Source organism: Vombatus ursinus, unplaced genomic scaffold, assembly GCF_900497805.2.
Source record: "Vombatus ursinus unplaced genomic scaffold, bare-nosed wombat genome assembly UNPS02014775.1, whole genome shotgun sequence".
NCBI classification, from domain to species: Eukaryota; Metazoa; Chordata; class Mammalia; order Diprotodontia; family Vombatidae; genus Vombatus; species Vombatus ursinus.
This window is the reverse complement of record NW_020954553.1, coordinates 5,784,835-5,800,069: the sequence shown is the minus strand read 5'-3', so window position 1 is coordinate 5,800,069 and position 15,235 is coordinate 5,784,835. Positions and strand designations below refer to the sequence as shown.

Below are 15,235 nucleotides of genomic sequence, written 5' to 3'. Positions count from 1 at the left end.
CTCTCTTCCTCTCTCTCTCTGTCTCTGTCTCTCTCTCTTCTCTCTCTCTCTGTCTCTCTGTCTCTCTCTCTCTCACACACACACACACACTCTAAAGTCCACAAGTTGCTAGGGTACAAATAACCTTCAAGTTCCAGTTTCAGGAAGTGTCACAGTTAGTACTCTTTGGTTTTCAATGAGATGGAAATGCAGCTCAGCTGTGGGCTGTCTCTAGGCTCCAGTCCCTCTCTCCTGGTCTCTTCCTTGCCTGCAGCTTCCTACCCTCCCCAGGGGGAACCCTGGTCTCTAACTAGCCTCAGTCTGTTCTTCTGCTTTGTAGTTTCTATTCTCCCAGGTGAGGCCTGGAAGAGCCCTGCCTGCTGGGGCCAGACACAGAGCAGGCCGAGGTCATGTTCATTTGCATCACACAGGCTTGGGCTGACCCTCTGCCCTCCCTCACTCCCTCAGCTTCCTCCACTAGCAGGTAACTAGAGGGCATTTCCTGCTACCTCTCCCAGCCTCACTGAAGACCCTGCTCCTTCCAGGCCTGGGGCAGGAGGAGGAGCTCAGGGGGGCATCCCAGGTCCAAGGGGAGCTCAGCAGCATCTAGACAAACAGGGGAATTCCTCCTCTCTCAAGTAGGAAGAAAAATTCCCAGAAGCAGACGGAGGGGAAACAGAAGTTTTCCCATCCAATCTTATGAAAGGGACCTATGGAAGTCGGGGCTGCTGCTGTTTGCCCAGCTGTAGACACTTCTGCAATCTTCTCCAAATCCATATTTTCTCCCTTATCATTCAAAGGATGGGCAGTTCTGAATTTAATTCAATTCAACTAATTTTACCAAGTACCTACTATGTGCAAAGTTTTAGGGATACAAAGACAAAAAAGAAACAAGCTCTGTCCTCATAGAACATTCTATTAAATGATCCAACCTGTCCCGAGGCAGGTAAATTCATTAACAACCAAATGAACTAACCAATGCATTAACAACTGAAGGAGAAAGAAAGGCCTCCAGTAGAGAGTAGCACCCAAGCTGAGCCTGAAAGGATGCTAAAAGACTCTAAGAGGCAGGTGAAAAAGGAGTATATTCCAGGCACGGGGCACAGCCTATACAAAAGGCAAATAAGAAGGACACAGAATTAGAGGAGTAGCAAGTGGGCCATTTTGGCTGGAATGCAGGGTGTGTATAAAGAGGAGGTAATATGAAATCAGTCTGGATGATTAGACTGGAACCAGATTGAGAAGGGCTTTAAATGTCAAGCTGAGGAAGCTGAAACGCATCACAGAGATGGAAGATTCTGGAGCAGAATAATGATGTGGTTGGACTTTGCTTTTAGAAGATTATGTTGGTGTTTATAGGGAGGGTGGATTGGAAAAGGGAGAGAACAGAACCAGGCAGATTCATGAAGAGGCTGTAGCAACAGTCCAAAAGCTGGGTGACGAGGGCATGAACCAAGGTGGCTTTCGTGAATGGGACGGCTATCATAGCAGTAGAATCTACAAGACATAGCAATGGCTGGATATTGGGGTCAAAGGGGATTAAAAAGTCAAGGATGACTCAAAAAATTACGAATATAGGTAACTAGAAAGATAGTGGTAGCCTTAATATGAACAAGTGAGTTTATAGGAGGGGGGTGGATTTAAGCAGAAGATATGATATTAAGTACCTTCTACGTGTCTGGCACTGTGCTAAGCCCTGGGGATACAAAGGAAGGCAAAACCAGCCCTTGCCCTCAAGGAGCTTACAATCTAAAAGGGAGCTGACATTCTAAATGCCACATTTTCACCCTCAGCTTTCACTAACTCACACTAAAAGGAAGCTGTTAATCCAGAGAAACAAATAAATAACCAAAATATCATTGGTTTTAGCCATGTCACTGTGAAAAGGGCACTAGACATTGGAGTCTATGGACGCAGGCTTGAATCTTGGCCTACACCAAGATACTCCCTGTGTAACCCTAAGCAAGTCACTTTATCTCTCCTCAAATCAGTTTCTTCGTATGCAAATCAAGATGCACTTAATGGCCTCTAAGATTCCTTTCAGTTCTAAATCTATAACTATAACGTATTTTTGGTAGGGTTTTGTTTTTGCAGATTTTCTTTCTAATAAATATCCAAATAAATCAATTCCTGAAATGGTCTAATAAGCCCTAGTTTCCCATTCTATCCCAGGGGAGAGTAGTGGGGAACAAGAAATAGTCTTGTGAATCAAAAATCCTGGCCTCTTAGAAATACAGCAAACTTTTCAATGCATTGAGAAAACATTTTATTCTAAATTATACAGTACGACTAAACTTCTTGAAAGAGAAAATAAAATTGCTGAAACCAAAAGTATCTGAAACCATTAGAATGGAACTGTGCAGGAAGCCTGCCCTGATCCACTGGTAAGATTTTCCCCAATTGAAACAACCTTAACTGCCTTAACATTCAAGAGAATTTCTTTACAATCTCCTCTTGTACTTACTTCTGCTATTTTTCTGCACATTTCTAGACAATCTGAGCCCTATGACACACCTCAATCTTATTTAGATTTTAGAGTATCTTTGAACAGGAGGCACATTAAGGACTAATGGGATCAGTCCTGGCTTAGAGTTGGTAATGGAGAAACTTCCAACAAAGCAGAACATCATGCTGGATGCAGAAGTTACCAAAAGAGAGGAGCAAATGTCTCAATGTCATGTCTCTGTCTATCTGTCTCTCCCTCTCTCCTCCTCTTCCCCTTCCTCTCATTCTTCCCCTCTCCCTTCCTCTCCCCCTTCTTCTTCTTCCTCCCCCTCTCTCCTCTTTTCCTCCTCTTCCCCTCTTCTTCTTCCCTCTTCCCCCCTCTCTCTCCCTTTCCCCTTTTTCCTCTTCCTCCCCCTCCTCCCTTTCTTCTCTCTCCCCCTTCTCTCTCTCTGAAATTCCAATTTTTTTTAATTAAAGTTTTTACAAGACAAAAAAAAGGCTTTCCTAAATAAGGAGCAAAAAAACTCAAAAACTGGTTTGAGCACCGTATTTTTAAAAAAGGCAGGCGGGGGAGGGGGGAGGAAAAATACCTTTGAGTTCCCATCCCTACCTAGGGCAAGAGTTCTTAACATTTGTTGTATCCTAGACCCCTATGACAGTCTGGTAAAGGACACCTTCACAGAATCATGTTTTTTTGTTTGTTTGTTTGTTTGTTTGTTTTTCGAGCCAATGGGGTTAAGTGACTTGCCCAGGGTCACACAGCTAGTTAAGTGTCAAGTGTCTGAAACTGGATTTGAACTCAAGTCCTCCTAACTCCAAGACTGGAGTTCAATCCACTGTGTCACTTAACTGACCCTACAGAATCATGTTTTTAAACGCATAAAATAAAATGGGATCACAAAAGAAACCAGTTACACTGAAAAATACAATTATCAATTTACTTTTAAGTTCATGGACCCCAAGTTAAGAACCTCTGACTTAGAAGAAAGTGAAGGTGCCAGGCAGAGCTGGAGGGCAAGGGTGGGAATGGGGAAGGACTCCATAATCTTCTTAGCTGTCATTTTCCTACTATCATCCCCCTCTCATAATTCCCTGCTAAAAAAACTCCCATCAACCAATCTCCTGTTCTTCATTTTAATACTGTCATTAGTCTTTTTCAGTGGGATGGGGTGGAAAGCACTAGACTTAGAACCAGAGGAACTGGATTTCAATCCGTTCTCTGCTTCTTCTGTAACCTTGGTAAAGTCATTTAAGTCTCTCTGAGGATGGCTTTCCTCAACTATAAAATGAGGGAGTTGGCTGACTTCTAAGATCTCTTTCAACCCTACATCTGTGACCTACTATATCACACCAGCCCCAAAACAATGCTTCACATCCCATCGGGCCATCCAATGGGGAGCCAAGGCCTACCTGGGCATCTTGCCATCTGCCTTGGCATTGCTCCCTCTCTGCCCACCTGGAACAATGACCCTACTGACCAAGCCTTCAGACACCATCCTGCCCCCTCCCTGGGAGAAGTAAGACACTTCATTTCAGAACTCTGCTCTTTACTGGCGAATGAGTGCAAACTCACCCAACCTACCACATCTAGCCAGTCCCAGACCATGCTTCACATCCCATCCAGTGATCCATTAGGAAACCCAGCCCTGTACCATGATCTGGGCATCCTGCCATCTGTCCTGCCAACATGTGCAACCCACCTTCTTCTCAGCTCATACATATATCTCTCTGATGATATTGTTGTTTCTTGCTGGCAATTTGTCCTTGGCAATCGCAACCAATCTCAATATCTATCTTACTATAAACTCATGTACTGGCAGTCTCAATTTCCCAGGACTTAAAAAAAAAAATCCATCTCACAGTCATACAATCAGCCCATAAACACACATCAACGCCAAAGCAAAATGAGCATGACTAACCCCACCCCCATGGCCTTTTGTGACTTATTTCTCCTTTCAAGGATTCTGCCCCTTCAGCCCACCCCCACCTCCAGCCAGAAACAAGCTTTCCCTTTGTTTCTACTTCTCTTCTTCCCTTATGCTCCATTCTGTATTCCAGCCCTCTAGATACAAGGTACCCACCCCAACACACACACACACACTCAGACTTACACTAGGGTCAAGACTAAACTCCCTAGCTGTGTAAGGCACTATGTCTTATTTATCCTTCCATGCCTCTTGGCACTTGGTACCAATGTTCTATATCTAATATATTAATGATAGTAACAGCATTTATAGAGCGCTTTAAGGTTTGCAAAGCACTTTATAAATATTTCATTTTATCCCCACAACAACCCTGGGAGGTAAGTGCTATTATTGTCACCATTTTACATATGGGGAAACTGAGACAAAAAGCAATTAAGTTACTTGCCCAGGGTCACACTAACCTAGTAAGTATCTAAGGCTGGATTTTCACTCAGGTCTTCTGGACTCCAAGTTCAATGCTCTGCCCCCTCAGAAGCAGAGCTCTGGACTCAGAGTCAGTAGACTTGGGTTCAAAAATCTCTCCTTCAAATTATTTCTTAGCTTCATGGTCCTAGGCAAGTAGCTTCACCTCTCTGGGCTCAATTTACTCATCTGTAAAATGGAGCTAATGATTCTTTTACAACTTATGTCTTACAGAATTATTAGGAGGAAAGTCCTTTGTCTACCTCCAAGCGCTCCATAAATGTGAATTACTAAGCCTGTTATTATTATTATTTGTATTTACGGTGATGGCCAGTACCATGTTTTGCTTTTTATTGTGTCTCCAGGGCTTACACAGTGCTTGGCACATAGTAAGCACCTAATAAATGCTTGTTGACTGACTGAGAGATGCAAATCTTACTATAAATAGGTAAATAGGGGCAAGGGAAAGATATAAAATGGACCAAAGGACCAGACTAACGAATGAGAAGAGGCCTCCTTGAAAACCTCACCTCAAAAGTCCTTAATGAGACCTTACCATCATCAAACAATGGCTGTTTTTTAAAAGAATGATCATATTTTTTAAAACCAGCCTAAAGACAATGGGTGACTACAGCGAAATTTAAGGCATCATTTCAAACTTCCTTGAACAAATGTTTAAAAAAAAGAAAGAAAAAAAATCTAGGCCATTCAAGGCCCATCCCCACCCTTATCCCTCCAAAAAAAGTGAAATCCCTTTTAAATTCTAAAAAGGCAAAAAAAAAACTATTAATTAAATATTTGATTAATTTTTTAATTATAGATAGTATATTTAGGTAAATCAAATTGATGATACAGGAAGGCCATGTTTTTATATGCTATACAGGCACTTTATAACATATTGGGTCCCTTATATAACCATATGTACAACAGGTATGCCTATTTTATAGGACACAACATCACATCACTTTGTTAATGAGGAAAGGTTCACAGTTTGTCCATCTTTGTTATGATGGCAGGTGAGGTGTCCCAAAAGTCTTAAAGCCATTAAAGTTTCCAACCATACTAAGACTTTTGGGACGCCGTGCACTATTGGTCATCACATTCTCTTCTACACACCGCCTTGCTCAGATATCACCTTGAATTGAGATACTGTTTCTGTATTTTATTAACTTTTTTGGCAGCTAAGCGACACAGTGCGTAAGGGGTTGGACTGGGAGTCAGGAAGACCTGAGCTCAAATCTTATCTCAGACACTAGCTATGTCATCCTGGGCAAGTCACTTTTGTGCTCTCTGCCTCAGTTTCCTTGATCTGTAAAATGAGGATACTAATAGCACCTACCTCCCAAGGTTGTTGTGAGGATCAAATGCAGAACATATGTAAAGTGCTTTACAAATCTTGAAGTGTTGTACAGATACTAGCTATTAAGAGTAGCAGTAAATTTTGAGATACTACACGCATGAAAAGGCCTGCTTGCTATCTTCTTAAGAGTCTAGACTACTAGACCCTCTAATTTTACATCTAAGGGAATTTCTTTGCAGGCACTTTTTGTACTTCGCTCTTTCTTGAACTTCCTAAGTGAATTATCTTATATGGAATCTATGGTCTGTAAAGTGCCCTCTCCTGTCACCCTGCCTCCCTTCCCACACCCCCAGCTATTCCTGTGGGAAAATGGGATCTTCTTTGGGACAATCCACTCTCTGATACAGTTTCCAGTAGCACACACAGGAAAAAAACAGGAACCACACATGCTGGGGGAAAGTTTTTATAATTTTACATACATGTATATATGTGCATATATACATGTATATATGTATACATACCTGTACCAATACATGTCTATATACACATGTGTGTACGCATATATACATGTATATGTGTGTATGTATAATATATATTATTATTTTTTGCTGCTGTGTTCAGATCTGCTGAAAGCTCTTTGGACTCAGTAACTCAGCACCTCAACAAGAGTACACCTTTACAATATCCCAACCTTGTCTCACTGTGTTCTTGGGCAAAACTCTTAACCTTTCTGGGCCTGTTTCAACCCCTGTAAAATGAAGGGGTTTATCAGTAGTTCTCACATTTTTTGATTTCAGGATTCCTTTTACCCTCTTAAAAATTATTAAGGCTCTCCCAAAAAGAACTTTTGCTCATGTGGGTTATCTCTATGAATATTTACCATATTGGCAATTAAAACAACAAAGAATTATTATGAAAATAGTTTTGACCTCACAGACAAAAGGGTCTCAGGGACCCCACCCTTAGGGTCTCAGGGATCTCCAGGGGTCCCCAGATCACACTTTGAGAACTGCTAGACCAGATCACCTCTAAGATCCCTGACAGCTCTCCATCTATGGTCCTCTATATGCTTTCTGATGAGCGATCATCCAACTTTTGCTCTAAGAACAAAGAGAAGGATCAGCACCCCCAGCACCGCCACCCCAAAGCAGGCAGTCCATTCCACTCCGGGAAAGCTCTAATTGTCCGAAACTTTTTTCAAGCATCTTTACACCTTGCACCCATTGTTCTGCCTTCGGAGGCCAAGCAGGACAAGATAACCCTCTTCCACTTGAAAGCCCCTTAGATATGTGAAGACAGTGATCAGGTCTCCAATAAGTCTTCATTTTTCCAGGCTAGTTCCTTCCAGCCATGCTCAAATGGCATGAATCCGAGGCACTTCACCACCCAACTTACTCTCCTCAGAATGTGCTCCAGTTTCACCATGTCCTCCCCCTTAATGGGAGCAGTTAGAACTGAACACAATACTCTAGCTAGAGAACAGCAAGACCACCCCTTCCTCTTTCCAGGTACACTCTGCCTCTCAATGCCTCCTAAGGACGCAGACTCACAGAGCCTCCTGATCAGAAGGGACCCCAAGGAAAAACTAACCCATCAAACCAGGGTTTTTGGCTAATGTCACTAGGCTGGCACACAAGGGGTTTACAAGTCACTAAAATCTCCAGATTTTTTTCCACCTAACTCTTATCTAGCGTTTTCTCTTCCATTCTGCTGACTATTCAACACACAATGGTTCTAAACTTCTGGCCATCATTCAATCAACAAATATTTATTGAACACTTCCTATGCCCTAGGCACTGTGGAGAGATGCAGAAATGATTACTCCAGTCCCTGCCTCCCCATCCTTGACTCCACTGGAGTCAGTCCTCTCAGCACTAACCTCTCTCCTCACTGAGTCCCTCCACCCGTCTTCCACTTTGGCTTGCTCCCACCATCGGCTCGATCTGCTTGGCTGTGGAGTACTGTTGGAGAAAATCCCAATGCTGAACAGACCTGGCTTTCTAGAAGTACATGCTTTCCAGCTACAATTTGGCCCCATCCACTACAAGACAAGCTTACTCCATCCCTCATCAATTCCCTGGCTCCCTCCCCATGGATGCTCTTCCAAGCTTTCTCCATCGATAAACCCCCCTACCTCACTCCAACCCCCAGTTCCTGCTTCTTGCAGCAAACAACTTTGAATCCTACATCCTGCCCAGATGGAATAGGTATAATATGGTGAAAAGAACTGTAAGCTAGGAGTCAAAAAGCCGAGGTTCTGGTCCCCAGTTTTGTCGCTAACAGGAAACATGATGCTGAGAAAATCACTTGCCTTCTCTATACTGGAATTTTCCCTGCCAAGTAAAAGGGGTTCAGCTAGAAATGCAAGGTGGGATATCAAATGGAGGAAATCTTGCTAAATCATTATGGCTGGCCTCCGGTGTGATCTCAGTACCAGTACCACCTTACCCTGACTGATACGGCACCAGGGCTTCAGATCCTGTCTGTTCTGTTTGTTTATTATCTGTATTTTTGTATCTGTACATTTATGTTATATTTATTATTTTGAATAGTAAACTTTGTGATTCTATATGCACCAGAAGGTCTGCTACATTTGGGAGAGGCCAGCCAGTTGAGGTTGTTTTCCTAATTTTGCATCTAAGGGAATTTCTTCATAATTTCTCCATGTAATTCTGCTCTCTCTTGCCCCTCCCATGTCCATTTCCCATCAGCCTCAATCCAAACCCATCTGCTACGAGAGGCTACATTAATTAGACCACATTACCTACCCAACTCAATCTCTGAGTATTCATCAAAGCCTCCATATTTCAGACAGGTTTGTGTCCTTACCAATCTCCACATGATAATAACGGGCACTTATACAGTGCCTGGCACATAGTAGGTGCTTTATCAATATTGATTGATTGATGGAGGGTTTTAAGGTTTGCAAAGTGCGTTAGAAGCAAGATTCTTGTCCTAATGACTATTGGATGGAACCACTATCATTCGTTAGAAGGAAAACCACCTGTTGGGAGATGTGGTAAGAGAAGAAGGGATGGATCATTGCTAGGTTATGACAGGCCCTGAAAGATCCAGTGAAGCCTAAATCTGAGAAGTAGTATATTTTGGACCTTGAGTGTGTGAAGGTATTGAGGGAGAGATATCTTTAGTGGTAGTGTTCCCTAAGCCTTTCTGAGCATTGAACGAAGCAACCCCTGATTGCCTGACCCATACAAAGAGGAAGTTTCTGAATATATTTAGGCATCTGAGAACTGAAGAATCAGTACAGTAGAGTGGGCAGCATGCTGGACTTAAAAAGACCTGGGTTCGTGTCCTGCTTCTAGCAACTTGTGCGACCATGAGCAAGTTGCTAAACTTCTCTGAATCTCTATACCTGAAGTACTTACCTCACTGGGTTGTAGAGGCTCAGAGAAGGTAACAATGTATATAAAGTGCTTTGAAAACCATTAAGGGACCAGAGAAATGTCAGTGGTGCTCATGAAGGAGCCCTCTCTCTGCCTAGTCTCAAAAAGTGGCACTTCCCTGGCAAAGGCTCCAGGCCAAAATCATAAACTTCCAATGTAAACTCCCTGATGGCCCAGGACCTGTCTTGTTATTAGCTTTGGTTCTCCAGCACTCAGCACACAGTTGAGCACACAGTAGGTGTGTGATAAATGACTGCTTCTGGATTGATAGGGGCCTGGTTGCCTTTATGAGCTCAGAAAACAACAAAATAAAAATAAATAGCTAGCACTTTAGGAACCAGAACCCACTTGATACCATCCATTACTTCATGTGAACCTTACAACAATTCCACAAAGCAAGGACCAAAGCATTGTTGTCCCAATGTTACAGAGGAAGGCATCTTGAAGGGCCTATCCAATCAGGGAAAGCCAGATCCCAACTCACTCCCATGGAACAGGTAAGGTAACTTCAGTCTTTACTTAGGGAAGCCAGACTCCTACTGCCAAGATGCCTACCAGGGCCTCACATGACTCAAGGAAAAAGGAAACCAGCAGACTCCACAGAGACTAGCCCTTGGGGCTTCTCCCCTTCAGGAAGGGCCTGGTGGTGGGTTACCTGTCTCTGGCCACTGCGCTGAAGCTTCCTACCCCACTCCACCTAAAGCTATGGCCCTGTATATTTAGACATATCTATCAGGCGAGGCAACATCTGATTGTTCACTAGGTGTGAACAAGGACTGGATGATGCCAGAGATGCAACAGGAAACCAGTGTAGATTGGCTGAGGAATTTGATCTCATCCTTTGGGGCCTGGATAAACCCATTTCCCAGCTCACTGTCTCTACTAAAACATTACCTCTACCCCCTTCCCACCAGTAGCAAGCAAAGCTCCACTCCCTGGGTCCCTCAGCTCTGACAGGACAGTTATTGCCTCATCTTGCTGCAGCCCACCCTCCACCACCACTTCCCCATACATGCTGCATTGCCTGACATAGCCCCCTTTCTTTTGTTGTTCAGTCATTGTGTCCAACTCTTCGTGACCCCATTTGGGGCTTTCTTGGCAAAGATATTGGAGTGGTTTGCCATTTCCTTCTCCAACTCATTTTATAGATAAGGAAACTGAGATAAACAGGGTGAAGTGACTTGTCCAGGGTCACCCAGCTAGTAAGTGTCTGGGGCCAGATTTGAACTCAAGAAGATGAGTCTTCCTTACTCCAGGCCTGGTGCTCTATGCACTATGGCACCACCTAATTACCTAGCCCCTTTCTAGCTCCTCCTTATAACGGCAGCAGCAGCAGCTATCATTTATATAATACTTTCACATTTACAAAATGCTTTATAAATATTATTTCATTTTCTCCTCAGAACAATCCTGGCAAGTGGGTATTTTATTATCACGCTGCAGTCATTTTAAAAATACTTGTTGATTGATTTATCCAACTCTCAGGGTCAAGGCTATCCCCAGACTACCAGCCTTTATCAGGTTATCCCCCAATTATCTACAGCAAGCAAGGCCCCTCCCAGACCCTGACCTGCAGGAGTTAGAGGAAGCCCACCTCTTCACAAAATTATTTTCATTATTCCAAGATAATGAGCATCTAGGATACTGTACAAAGCTCAAATTGTTCCAACCAAGAAAGAATCCCAAGTTGCCTCAGAGCTTTGCTCATTCACATTACTGATAGCTGCCCACTTTAGTCAGATCTGGTAACTCATAAGACTGGTCAGTTTACCTGCCTGAGTGATAATTACTAGGAAGCCTCTCAGGCTCCAATGAGCGTTCAAGGTATGATGGCTAACACTAAATAAACCAAACAGAGATGTCAGCTAGATTACCCTCGTCTCCCAGCAGTGCTTCCAAATTTCCCAGGGCACCAGCAATAGCCTCCACCATGGGGGTGGGAGTGTCGGACCAGGCAGGAGCAACTCTCCTCCCCTCCCAGTGCCAAGGAAACAAAGACCTTGACCCATGCTGTGCCTACAATTCTGCAATTAAATTAGTCCCATATCTAGCATGCCTGTCATATACATTCACTCAACATGGGTCCTACCAGAAATTCCAAAAGCTTATTCTTCAGCATGGTTTATTTGGCCATGGTTTATACCTGCCCTGCCAGTGCCTTAGTACTAGTAATATGTAGCCTGGAGAAGGGAAAATTAGGGAGAGGGGGAGGGAGCATAATAGTTGTCTTTGAGTATTTGAAAGATAGTCATGGGTAAGAGAGATTAGCCTTGCTCCTCGTGGCCCCAAAGGGCAGAACCAGGAGTGAAAGGTCGAAGTTTCAGAGGGGCAGGTCTAGGCTTGGTATCAGGAAAAAATTCCTAACAGCTATCCCCGTCACAAGTTGGAATGGAATGTTTTGGGTGGTAGTGGGTTCCTGCTTTCAGTAAGATGAGCAAGGAAAGGCTGGACGGATACCCACTTGGTGGGAATGTTGTAAAAAGGAGTTCTTGTATGGTTTCTGTTTGGATTAGAGAGCCTCTGAACTCCCCTTGTGATTCTGTGATCCTGTCACTACTGGTAAAGAAGAAAAATGGGGGATTCACCCTATCTTATTACCAAGCTATTCCCAGACTACCAGGCTATATCAGGTTATTCCCCAATTACCAAACTGTCACTGTCTGGGGGAAGCAAGGTCCCAGAATTTGATCTAGAGGAGATAGGGGAAGCCCAGCTTTTCACAAAATTAGAACTGGGGAGACGGCGGAACTTAGAACCGCCTGACCTGGATTCACAAGGATATAAGGAATAGAAGCCCTCCTTGCTGAGGCAGTGGGGATAATAAACAAACCACCTACCCGCTCTGCTCCTTCCGATATTTCCTGCATACTCCCTTTCTGGAGTTACCAGTCCAGGGGGAGATGGAGCATCTGGGCAAACTATCCTGACCTACTCTGCTGACCTCACACCACGCACTCAAGCAGCGGTAGAGATTACTGGCAGCAAGGACGCTGCAGACACCAAGTAGACACTAAGTTGAAGAGTGCTATTGAATCGGCAATAACAGCAGCACGTTGGCAGAGAGTGTTATCACTTACAAAGTGCTTTCCTCAACAGAACCATGTGAAATATGCCAGACCAGTAGATCACTGATTAAGGATTTCGAGCCCATTAGGTCCTTAGAGATCCTCTTCAGTCCCAACCAGGGGCTCTCAACCTTCTCCACGTCCTGGATCCATTGGCAGTCTGGTGAAGACAGTAGACTCATGAATCCTCAGAATCATGTTTTTCAATGTGTAGCATTAAACATATCGGATAACAAAGGAAACAAATTCCATTGAAGTTGAGTTACCAAAACATTTTTTAAATAAGTTCATAGAACCGAGATAAAAAAACACCCTAATCTAATCTGATCCTCTTATTTTACAAATGGGGAAACTGAGGCCCATATGGGAGAATGGTTTGACTAAACTCACAAAGCTTAGACATGGTAAAGCTATGATTTGCTCTCTAAAACTAGCATTCCTTCCAACAGACTACAGCTGCCTCAAGTCTCCCTATCACCATTCTAAACAACAGGAAACAGATTCCACGAAGTTAAAAGACTTCATCCAGGGTCACAAAAGTAAAGCGTTGAAGCTAGGACTTGGAACCAGGTCCAAACGCAGGCCTAGTATTGTTTTCACTATACCGCACACAGTGTTTCTTTGTTAGAAATGAACTTTAAAACACATTCAGGGACCTCAAAGAGCTTGCATTTTCAAGGAAGAACAGTAAAGGCTAACTAGAATCAAGAAAGAAAGAAACGACTGGAAAGGAAAGCTCGCCAAACGGGAAGGAGCTGAGTCCCTCGAAATCTTTTTCTGTGTTCTCATCCTCTCCACCTCTCTGCTAGGACACAATTAACCATCCCCCTCTGCCATGAAACTCTCCTCCCAAATCTGCCAGGCCTTCCTGGAGCTTGGCTTCTTCCAGCCTAATGGCTAGGATAACATAAAACCTTTGACCCACTGATCCCACAGCTGGGTAAAGATCCCAAGGAGGTCAACGACAGAAAGAAGGGGCCCATATGCAACAAACCAATCAGCACAGTATTTTTACGGTAGGAAAAAAACAGGAAACAAAGTGGGCATCCATTTTTGGATGAAAAAATGGAGGCACACAAGTATCATGTATATTATTACAGGGGGGAAAATGAGGCATATGAGAAATTCAGACACATGGGCAGACCTGTATGAAACGATTCGGAGTGAAGTAAGCCAAAGAGAATATACAATCTGACTAAAAGTATAAATGAAAAAGAAAAACCACTAAAATACAACCAAACTCATGTTAACTATGGTGCCACCAATCAATCCTGATCCCAGAGAACAGATGTTGATGCACACTTAGATGGAAGGAGACTATGGGAGTAGAGTATCGTATACATTGTCAGATACAGTGCTTAACTAATTGGTTTTGCTTGGGCCATCTTTCACCTCAATTCTCACCTAGCCTTGAATCACTGAATGGGTGTTGCCTCAGACAAACTGAGACCTGGGAAAGGGCTCAGCTTAAAAAGGCCAAGGTCTCCCACTGCATCCTGGGCCATTACCAGTCATCCTGACCTATGTCTTGATGCTAGACTCCAGTGACTCTGGAGGAGAGAGTGGGGCTGATGACTTTGTACAACCCTGTCTCATTTAAATCCAAATCACTTGCAAGTCAAGACATCGCCCCCCTGATGTCATTGGTTCTCTTGGATAACGAGGGACAAACAACAACAACTACTGGTGGTGTTGTTGCAGCTGAGGATTCAATAAGTTTGTGTGTGTGTGTGTGTGTGTGTGTGTGTGTATAAAAGGAAAAGGGTTGTGAAAAACACAAGAGACCTCAGTAACATTTTCTTTAATAATAATAGAAAAAAAGAGTTGCAGATCACTTTATCTAGGAAATGACCACCAGGCACACTATCATCTTCATTTTAAATGGAAGGCCCCAGACAGTCACTTGCAAGGACACAAAGCATTGGCAATATATTACAACCCAATGGGCCCTAATTAACTATGACTGTTATCCTGCTACTTTTCCATATCTTTGCTTTTTGGAGCCAACATGTCAGGAAAATTATCTTCCTCTCAATAGTAAGGAGATCTAGAGAAATAATACTACGATGAGTGGAAAGAACATTTGATTTGGAGTTAGAAAACTTTGGCTTACAAATTCTAGCTTTGCTTCAACTGGCTGTGTGACCTTGGAAAAGTCATTTAACTTCTCTAAGGTCTCAGTTCCATCCTTTGTAAAATAAGGAAATTAGACTAGATTGTAGATTTTAGGCATGTTTTATTTCAATATAATTGACCTCCTTTGTAATCCTACGTATTTTACTTTATGCATTTAAAAACATGACTTTCAGAAGGGGTCCCTAGGCTTACCAGGCTACCAAAGGGATCCAAATCACAAAAAGAGATGAACCCTGGAGATTTATCTAAGAGGGTATCTAAGGGCCCTTCCAGCTCTCAATCTTCTGCTCTTGTGATAAGGAGTCACATTCATGAGTAAGCCAAAACTCAACTATTGAACTTAACAGGTACTTCCTCCAATGTGCTCCATTTTCCCAAATGGAGCCAGAGTAGGCCGTCCCTTCAAGGGGCAGTAGGAGAAGTAACTGTTGGGTAAAAAGTGATAGATGGTGTTTGCCCAGCTGCAGACTAGGGCTGAGAATGCTGCATGCTAATCCTATCTCGTGAAGATTTCTCTGT

At 43.2% G+C, this 15,235-nt stretch overlaps 1 protein-coding gene across 3 annotated transcripts in view; it reads right to left on the bottom strand.

Moving 5' to 3' along the window:
• Positions 1-15,235, bottom strand: part of HIVEP3 (human immunodeficiency virus type I enhancer binding protein 3) — a 530,360-nt gene that overhangs the window by 485,970 nt on the left and 29,155 nt on the right. The window contains exon 1 of one of the 3 annotated variants that reach the window (XM_027864565.1): positions 12,593-12,648. The exons of the other annotated variants lie outside the window; for them this stretch is intronic. The gene's annotated coding sequence lies outside the window, so the exon portion shown is untranslated. Of the gene's footprint in view, positions 1-12,592; positions 12,649-15,235 lie in introns of those variants that run through there. 3 annotated transcript variants of the gene reach the window in all.